The sequence below is a fragment of the Aulonocara stuartgranti genome, assembly GCF_965226115.1.
Source record: "Aulonocara stuartgranti genome assembly, chromosome: 14".
Taxonomy (NCBI): domain Eukaryota; kingdom Metazoa; phylum Chordata; class Actinopteri; order Cichliformes; family Cichlidae; genus Aulonocara; species Aulonocara stuartgranti.
This window is the reverse complement of record NC_138950.1, coordinates 21,331,790-21,342,892: the sequence shown is the minus strand read 5'-3', so window position 1 is coordinate 21,342,892 and position 11,103 is coordinate 21,331,790.

The following is an 11,103-nucleotide window of genomic DNA, read 5'->3' as shown; positions in this document are numbered from 1 at the left end:
TCACAGAACTTTTCTTGGGCTACACTGTGTACATCTTCTTCTGAGGTATTTAGAGAACCAACGCACCCAAATTAATCTACAAAAAAGCCTTTTTTAATGTAAACCTCTGCTGCTAGATATGCCTATACAGCTAGGGGAACCGGGCAGAATACCCTGATCTTGCCAGTGGGCAAAAATCCAATTCTGTGATTTAGATTACTGGCTTTAAGTTTTTATAGTATGAATACTAAAGGCCAAAAGAAGTTTGGAAAGTGTAAATCTCCTAGAGCTTGTGGAAATCCTCTGCACCTTCTAAGTGTAAAATTTCCTGTAATAATAAATGGCCTGTATTTGTGTAGCGCTTTACTAGTCCCTATGGACCCCAAAGCGCTTTATACATACAGTCATCCACCCATTCACACACTGGTGATGGCAGCTACGTTGTAGCCACAGCCACCCTGGGGCGCACTGACAGAGGCGAGGCTGCTGGACACTGGTGCCACCGGGCCCTCTGACCACCACCAGTAGGCAACAGGTGAAGTGTCTTGCCCAAGGACACAACGACCGAGACTGTCCAAGCCGGGGCTCGAACCGGCAACCTTCCGATTACAAGGCGAACTCCCAACTCTTGAGCCACGATCTCCATTGAATAAGCAAAGACAAAAAGTGAAAAATGGATGGATGGATAGAAGGAAGCTATCTGATGCTAAATTGTGATCATTCCCACTTAAACACAATCCAAACCGAATATCTGTGTTGAAAATGCTGGAAAATCATATAATGTAATGTAAAGTGTGAGCACGTGTAGTCCCCTATTCTCTGATGTTAACTACTCAACAAATTCCCACAATAAATAATCACATTTGCTTTGATTACTCTGTTTACTGAGGCATATTCACAGCATCGTTCAGCAGACTCTACTCCAGACACATCAATTGTAACTTGCAGGAGTTCACTTCAGCAAAAGAGATCCCAGGAGAATTTGAACCTAAGTAGCAGGATCTTCGAAAGATTTAATAAATAAATTCATCAGGAGAAACCAGACATTTTATTAGTTCAGTTGCACAGAAGGAAAATGTGTGCTAAGGGCCAAAACCAATGAGCTTGGAGCCGTTCAGCTCATTAACGAGATGCTTCGATATCCGAGTCTTACAGTGAATAGTAATAAAAACAGTTTTTTGTACAACAAAAACATATACGCTTGCAAATGCAAGTAAATTGTCGCTGTATAATGACAAGCAGTAAGTAAGTAACATATACTTACACCTTTTATAGCCACTTTGTTACAAATAGAATAAAGTGAAATCAGTAAAAGTAACAACGACACTAAATGATGGAGAGAAAAAAACGATTATGCCTTTGAGGAACGTTTTTCACAGGTTTTAGCTGCACCTGCTTATAAAAGAGCTCAGTTCAGTTTAATTTCACAGATTGTGCCTCAGTTGCCCTTTCTGTTAAGTTGCCCTTTAGGTTGAGCTTAGGTTGAGGTGTAGCGTTAAGTGGCTGATGCATGGATATTTCCTTGCAGTACCCGCTCCTTGCGTAGGAACATTTTTCTCTCTCTCTTTTTGCATGAAAAGAAATGGATATTAGGTCACTTAAGTCAATATTTACATGGAATCAAAAACATATATTAAAAAAGAAGTGACATTTTTGATGGCAGTGTTAAAGTTAGCTGTTTTATAAGAAACTTTGAAGCATTGTTTGCTGCCAGCACCCACTTTGCAGTTTATGTGTGTTTGTGGACTGAGTATCAAGACAATCAAGAAGAAAGCACCACTGCTGAGCTTTAAAGACACATTTAGACTAAGCTACATAAAAGAAGAAGTGAGAAAAGGTCTTTATCCCTCAACCTTTTTTTCTTTTATCAGAGGGCAGTAGGGGTTTTCCAGTTGACTTCAGTACACAGCACAACTGCATTTTATGAATCAACCTCCTTATAACATTACAAGAAGTGCCATAGAGATGTTATTCAGGACTTTTTCTTTGCCTAACTTGCCAGTCATTTGCAGTTTACAGGGGTGCCATTCTGTATAACAGCAATCCCAACACGTGCTTCAGGAAGCTGCCGGTTTACTGCCATCCACCCTCAGCCTCAAGACCAGCTTCACATCTACATCCTTTCTCCCTACTGAAATCATGCCAGCATAAACCTTTGAAACCCTTCTTTCAGTGCTTTTACTGACCTCTGCTGCCGTGTGGGAGGCCACAGGGAGAATGGGCCATAAATGTACTTTCCCAGCTCATTGAAAAAGAACAACCAGTAGCTCATAAAGTAACATTTTATTACATAATATCGCCTAGGACTTTTCTTTATGCTACATTAAAACTCAAAATTGTGAATCTCTAATGCTTAACATGGATAGACACAAAGGCACAAAAACATGTTTTCTGCTATATTTTGAGACTCGACTGAGTTTTGCTTTAATAAAATGGCTTTTTCTGACTGGAGGTAAATACTTCCAAATACACACTAGCTGTTTATTCTACTACACTTGTCTCTTAGACAATAATACACATTAGTGCATGTAAGATGACATTATCAGTATAGAAACCAGGTAGATGTCACCAAGATGACCTGCTGAGGTTTAAACTGAGTATTAAAATGGGTAAGAAAGGTGATTTAAGTGATTCTTAAGGCGGCAGGGTTGCTGGTGCCACACAGGCTTGTCCGAGTATTTCAGAACTTGTGGATCTGCTGGGAGTCTTCCCACACAACCGTCTCTGGCTTTTACAGAGAATTCTCATAAAAGAGAAAACATCCAGTGAACGGCAGTTCTGAAATGCCTTGCTGATGGCCAAGGTTAGAGGAGAATGGCTAAACTGCTCTGAGCTGATAAGAAGGCAACAGCAACTCAAATAACTACTCATTACAAGTGTAGCATGGGAAATTAGGTGGCATGTGGGACAAAATAAGCAGGGTTCTTGTAGCCCTAATGCAGAAAAAGACACAGATTTGCATGGAAATGAATGACTTAACATGTTCCTCATTTGCTACAATTCAGTTGTTTTGGCAAAACACAAACAACTCAAAAATATGACAGAAAAAAATTTACACAAGAAAAAAGATGTTAAACCACAACCCTGTCAAATGACAATGAAACGGTTGGTGCATAATTTGTATTGTTGCATTTCGTTACAGTTATAACAAACCATTTGAATACTCTGGAGATTGCAGGGGGTCTCTATGCCTTAGATAATAACATAGCTTCAAATAAATACAAAATCTTGTTCAAATAGCAACAGGTAATTTCTTAAAAAGTATTTATATAAGTATATGTCAGCATATTATACCAGCCCAACATTGTCTCACATTGAGGCTCAGCCCAAAACAAATGTGGACGCAACAATAGACCAAGATGCACTTGGCACAATCACAGTGCTGCCACCTTGTGACCAAAGTCTATAAGATCAGATGAACCTGTGGCGGCACAGCTGTATCTTATGCCACTCAATTCAGAAGCAATTTAAAATCAATTTTTGCCATGTTCAAATGAAATCAACAATGAGCACATTTACTTGCACCCCAGCATCCCGAGACAAATAGTTATTTGACACAAGTGAGAAGCTACATAATGAATTTAAGTTCAGTGTTAATCACCCAGATAAAGAAGGCATGCAGAAAAGCATCTGTGAACACACAACATGTTAAGCCTTGAAGCAGATGTGCTACAGCAGCAGAAGACCACACTCCTAGCTAAAAACAGTAAATTGAGGCAGATAGTCTCACAAAAAATTGGACAAGGGTGTCTTTGTCCTGGAAATCAATAGAAACTGCTACACATTTAAACAATATCCCATGTAAACATACAAAATAATCCAAAAATGTTGTTTTCTGCTCTATCAGCAATAGCATCAATATAACAGAAGGGTTTGGGGTTTATTTGTTATACGTTCCCATGTGTGAAAAAACCTGACTGCAAATGTGCCAACGTTATGTGTGCACAAATACTTTAAGTGCCTGTGAGTGTGGGTAGGTATTAACTCACATCTGTGAGTATGCTGATGTGTCTCCTATACTTAAGTTTGTTTAGACCTGGCTGCTTGTGTGAGCGTCCTTATACTGATGACAGCGCATGTGTGGGCAACTAGGTTATCTCCATAGACAGCAGCATATATCTATTTTAGGTTCTCAAGATGATAAGAGTATGCTACCATTACAGTTAATATGATTTGTATATAAATGCATCACTGTATATATGTGCATGGGTCTGAGGAATTGTGTCTGTGTCAAGGGAGGAACTGTAATAAAGCGTGTGAATGTGTTCTAGGCTCTTTAAAATTAGCATTAAGAAAAAAAACAGTAACAAAGCAAATGAGTCGAATGAACGAGAATGAAAATATACACATCAGGTCAAGTATAAGATGCTAATGTCGTGAGATAAAAGTGGTATAGTAGAGAGGAAAGCACACTGGGCTGTCAAATGCTCAATCTAGCAAACAATCTACAGACAAGGAGGCAATCATTGCTCCGGTGTTTGTCCCAGCAGTGTACCTAATACCTCAGCTGCAGGACTTATATGAGGGAGGAATTTCACAGGCTTGTATACAGCATTGGCATTATGTTGTAACAAGGTACTATGGAGCACAGGTATTTTAAACAATGACAGACATCGATAGTTTTTACTTTTTTTTAAATTTATTTTTGACAGGACAGAGGAGTGACAGGAGGGTGGAGCATCTGCAGTAATACTGTCCTTGTCTTCTAACCCTAGTCCGCGGTTGGACAGATAGATTGGTAAGACATGGTCGCTAAGTTGCTCTGTGTCCATTTGTGTAAGAATACTTAGAAGCGATGTTGCAGGCAAACACTATTATCAGTAATGGCAGAATATTGTTTTACTCACTTAACTTAACCTCTGATATTTCCAGACAGCACAAGTTTATATTTTTTAATTTTCTTTTACATATAATCCTTTTAACTGTGATTTTTGAACAATGTTTCATGGCTGAAATAAAAAAAACAAGAACAAAAGATGCAGAGTGCTTTCCCAATTCACATTGTTTTTGTTTGAGGTGCTCTTTGAAAGAGCTGTATTCAATCAGTTAAAAATGCGTTGGTTCTCATTGTGAGGTCATACCTAACCTTTGTCATGATTGATTACCAAATGGGACTCAAACGCAGACCCAGATGCCAGCCAGTGTTTCACAGTATTTATTAAACACAGGTGCTTCACTGAATTACAAACACGCAAAAGGACGATTTTCTGGAAAACAGTTTATGAGAAGGTAAGTGCCACTAATGGGTTTAAAAGATGGAGAGTGGGCAGGCAGGTGGGTATCTAACACAGTTCAAATCCTTTTCTTCCTAATAGATGATGAGTGAAGGATCCAGAGAAGATGAGTGATCCAATTCAACCATGGCAGGTCCAGAGAGGGGACTGGAGGCGGAGTAAGAGAGGAGGCAAAGTAAGATCAATGAAAAAAGAGACATTAGCGAGAAAGAACATTAAACCTGAGCCGGACATTACCACTATGGCAGATGAAAGATCCAGAGCTTAAGTATGCAAAAGGCTAGATGAGGTAATGACCAACAGGTGCGTAACAGGATGTGTAGCCAGCGGCTGATTGGGAGCCCTGGGCACAATATGCAAATAACTGGGAACTCGTTCATGTGAGAAGAAAAGAGAAAGTGGGAGAGCGACAAGAGGAAGATTGGAGAGATTTGGCTGGAGACTGCTAGACCATGACATCCTCAGAGAGTTAAGAGTCATATTTTAATTGTAAATAATTCAAACTGTAATAAAACTAAAAAAAAAAAAAAAGTATATATAGCTTAAAACAGCTGTCCCATTTAAAAACAACCTACCTTTGAAGTGAAATTGGGTTTTTCACTACCCTGCCTGTGGGAAGGGGCGTGCTCTTGATGACACACTAAAATATTGTTGCTTCGGGGCCTTTCACGAGCTTCGCTGACACAATGCTGCCAGCCATCCTTTAACACCCGGCACTTGCACGCAGGCTGTAGCAAATTAAAATAGCAGTTGGAGTGGTTATTGATGGATGGGGTGATTGATATTGTAATTTTCAGAGTGGTTACAAAAACATTTCACACCTCACTGACCATACAGGCCTTAATTAGTATGCACCATCAGCTTGAATAAACTCACAAGGCATCACTCCCAAAAATGCCACCAACACTGAACCAGACATCCAGAGGTAACACATAGACAGTGTCATATGCTTTGAATGCTTTAAGCTATCATCCTTTTTATGTACGTTTTCCCTGTTGAACAATGAAGCAAAGGCAAGGTTCAGTCCTATCAGGCTAAGTCTTATAAGCTAATGAAAGACGACAGTTGTTGAACAGCTGTAACAGCATAGTTGCATAACGAGACTGAATGGGCCATCCATCCATCCATCCATCCATCCATCCATTGTCTCTTCTCCAATTCAGGGCCATGAGGTGACTGGATCCAATCCCAGCTGCTATAGGATGAAAGGCAGAATACATGCTGGACAGGATGACAGCCTATTGTAAGGCTACATCAAAACAATCATCCACACTAACACCCAGTTTTGAGGTCGTTACTCAAAAAAAGTATTGTATTACACATTACTTACCACCTTTCTTGATTGTAATGCAGTACCAAATAGGGAACCCAAACATTATGTGTTGATATAGCATTTAAATATTTGTATAGTATGTGAAAAGCACTACATAACTAAACTTTACTTACCTGACTTACAATCACAGGCAGAACACATGAACTCTACCCAGAAAGGCCCCAGTTAGCTGTCAGATTCAAACCTTTCACCTTTTTGGTGTCAGAAAACATTGTTATCCACCGCATCACTGTGTTGTATCGTGAATAGATCATAACAACAAAAATCATTTAAAAGACATCAAATTTCATGTCGGTGCAAGTAACACATATCTGCAGAAATGTAATGATGGCTCATTTATATTGATTTGTATATCCTCCTTCTCCACACATTTCAATGAGAAGTACTCCAGCAAAACCTTCTCACATTAAATTCAGCAAAGCATTCCTGGGTAGATTATTCATTTAAATGAATAAGTGTTATGAGTCAAACCACATTCGTGCTCTGCTTGCCCAGAATTCTGTGAATCTACCACCTGATCCTGCAGGTTTGCACTCTACAACATCTATCAAATCAGATGTAGCCTCTGCAGGCACTCTGCAGGGCTCAAAGTCACAGCATCTCTGGCTCAGTTTCCCCAAAGTAAGCTTTCTGAAACACTTCCTTGAGCTCCCCTGAACTTATCCCAAACAGTGCAGCCTGTCTTGTTTCTCCTTGTCCCAAATTCCTTCATGTTAGCGCTGTAAGATACTCCTCCTAGCTCCCTGTAGCTGCACTTACTTCTTTTAAAATCCCTGGTGCTGGCACACATGGCAGGGGAAAGGATCTGCAGCTCCATACCTTCAGGCTGTGGTTAAGGCAGACAAATGAGTCCATGTTCTGAATTTTTTTTCACAACTGACTGCTTGACTCCAATTTCTATGCACCGTACTGGCCATCACTACACCAGACCCCAAATTCATGTAGTGAAATATTCTTTCTGCACCAGAGTCACTTCATATATTCTAATACATTCACCCTCCACTACTACACAGATTTTCCCCCCAAACCTGCCTCTTATACAAGATCCTCATTTTTGGTAACCACAAGTATAAAACCCTTGGGGCTGACATTCCCTTATATTACATATCTTTGTTATTTTTGGTATCGAAGATAACTGTCAGCTGGTGAATAATGTTGGAATTAGTAACCTGATCTTGTGCTAACACATGCAATAATTGCTTAACCTTAAATGAATAGTTAGCCAACAAAAGTACCATTAACCTTCATATACCTGACAGTAAGACAGCTGGGCCTGCTGCTCACTTAATGAGCTATGTCTTATAACTCACAGAGAGCCGTTTCAGCTGAATGCTGCTGAGGCAGCCTGTGGAGTAGGTTGGCGGAAACATAAAACCTTGTATTTGTAATCACTGCTCTTGTTAATAGTAGCAAAGCATTAGCTTAAAAGGGAAATGCTAACATTTGATTCACTTGTTTTGTGGTTTTAGAGTTCGGCGAGAAGTCAAAGAAATCTTTGAGCTTTTGGTCACCTCAATCACTAAAGCACTGTAGGGGAAAGGATCTGCAGCTCATGTATGGCAACATTTTCAGGATGCGATACCCTCCAACCCAAACTGCTGTCTTGCAAAATCTAGAGAAGCATGCTGTTTTCTTTAAAAAAAAAAGTCTTAAAAAAAACCAAAGAAACATTTAATTAACAGATGAAGGACAGATCAAAACATATACCTATCCCAGTGTCCAATAAAAAAGCTGTTGCATAAACACACAGAAAGCATCATCACTCAAATAGTAACAAAATAGATATACCACAAAAAACAATCAAAAACTTCCTGTTAAAGGTCCTTGTCTCTGGCATGTGCCAAGTCCACTTTTGACCACTTCAACCAGGGGTGTGCAATTAATTTTCCTACGATGCCACATGGGAAACAGAATTGTTGTGAAGGGCCACACCAGTAAGCCTGCCTCAGTGTTTATTTTATCTCTTCATAAACTGAGACTGATTTAGACTATACACACTGGAAGCACACTTCATTGACTGATTGATGGATTTTTAGTGTTCACAAGGTTGGACATGCATGGTGAGACTGTAAAAGTGAGTTCTAATGACCTTTGGTGTCTGGGGAACATCCAATGGAAGCATCTTGAACTGTCATGCTTGACATCATGTGACAGCACAGAGCATAGTGAGAGAGCACACATGTTTTTGGCCACACCAACACAATCTTTGCTCACCAGCCGGGCCACTCACCAGACATGCCTCCCTGCAACTCCATCTGCTACCAAAAAACAAAATAAACTTGAAGAATCACTGTTTTGACACACTGGAGGAGATCCAGCATGAATCACAAGTATAAGAGGACATAACAGGATCTCTATAGAAGGATCTAAAAACAGCAGCAGCAGTGAAAATGGTCAAGAGGAGCACAAGAACTTAGTTTTGAATGTGAGTTTGGCCATATTTAATCAGGTGTGTTTTTTTTATAGTCCCAATGTTATAGTCCCAATGTAAAAATAAATCATGCGTTGTGTTAGTTTAGGCAGCGCACAAATTTAAGCTGTCCCTCATCTGATCTAGTGCACATGCACAGATAAACTCCAGGTGGTGCTCATGCACCTACACTTTTAGCCTCTTGCTTGAAAAGCACTCCCATTTTTTAAATTTCCATTTCATAATTTTATACTTTAAATTAAAATTTGGTCCCAGTCCCCTTAAAAGTTTTTAGATCCCAGGAAAATGGTCTTTATAATTCTTTTAGACTGTACACACCCTGGCTTCTCTGTTGTCACAGTCAGCTGCACATGCCATTTAAATGCATGTGTAGAAACAGTGAATGAGGAACAGTGTCACATTACTGGTTATGGTCAGATAACAATAGCGTTTAACCTTCATCGTCCATGTTTGTCACTGGTATGACATTTTTGTACTATTACATGTCAGTACAGCCAGCCAAACACCAGCTACAATACTTAATGAAAAGCAAACTCTGAACTCTGTTAGACCCTCTGTCTGACAGCAGAAAGAATTAAGTGATCATTAGTGTATGCAAATATGTTTTTAGTCCTCGAACTATTAGTCATACATGTCAAATTCTTTTTTTTTTTTTTTTTTGCCTGTCCCGTTTGGCTCTTTTGCCATCAGAATTATTGTCTAAAGGCAAAGAAAGATGCCCAACGGATTTACTTACCAAATGGACCATCCCAGCCTTGCCGTAATGGTCCATTTGATTCACATTTGATTGTTTATTTTATTTTTTATTTTCACTTGCTAGATACAGGACAGACTTGAATGAGGAAAAGAAAAGGGAGAAAGGAAGAGGAAAAAAAACAGTGGAGAAGAGGGACGGGGGATAAAGGGCAAAAAAACAAAAACCAACTAAATAAGCAGACAAAAATACATATATCAATCACCTGGATCACCTGTTGAGAAAGAAAAAAGAAAACAAGCATTTAACAAGGGATAAACAACATCATGATGATTTATGTGAATATAACAGTAAATACTAAATATTGAATATTATTGTGCAGCATGTAAGATCGACAGCGCACACTGTGCTTTGAGGTAGGAGCCAAAAAGGGTGTCGTTTGTGTGTGTGTGAGCACCCGTGTGTACACCTGTGAGCATGAACGTGCTTGTATTTAAAAGGTTCCTACATGTAATGATCTGATAGAGGGTGTGGGGGGCCACAGCACCATCCATCAGGGCATGAAGCAGGTATGAAGAAGATCAAAACTCCAGACATCCAGAGGCCCCCAGAACACAAGAGACCAAGGAAGATCAACAGAGGGGCCACTGTCCCAGAAAGAGCTGAGGAGAGCCCCAGATGAGGGCTCACTCAGCAGCCGCAGAGCAGAAGCCAGGGGGGGTTGCAGTGATGTGCCCGTGAGCTCCGCCGGCAGCCAGCTGTGCCAGAGTGACCGAGCCCCAGGCCGAGAGGCCGAGGGCACCCCACCCCAGAAGTGGCCCGAGCGAGCCCCAGGCTCCAGGCCCCGATAAGCAGCCACCAAGGAGTGAGCCACTGTGTACCTGGACGCACTGATGTCTGAGGGCGTCTGCCACTGGCAGGGGAAGTGGTGGGGGAGATAGGCCTCCATACCTTGGAGGGCCTGAGATGTCTCCAGAGAGGTGGCATCTGATACCCGACCTGACATATGGACACAGACATACAGGCACACACAGATACAAACATCCATTCCCACCCTCATGCTCTCATATGCACTTACTCAACACTCACCGAACGCGGAGACAGACACAAAGAGACACTATACACACAATCACACTCCCCAAGTGTACTCTAAGCCCCGGGTCTAGGTACCCTTGCCCTTGGAGCGGGGAACTGCACCCAGACCCAGGTGGTGTTACCCTTTTCCCTGCGGTGGGGAGATGCAGACCGCCCGACTCCGCAGCAGCAGGGAGGCCCCACATTCCAGACCCCAGTCGGATGGCCAACTCCTCCTCCCAGGCCCCTTACTCCAGCAGGCCGCAGAGAAGACATACATGTCAAATTCTACAAAATGTCCGTAAATTTTTCAAATTTTTAACCACTTTTGTTTCCTATGGGCTTAATCTGAAATCTT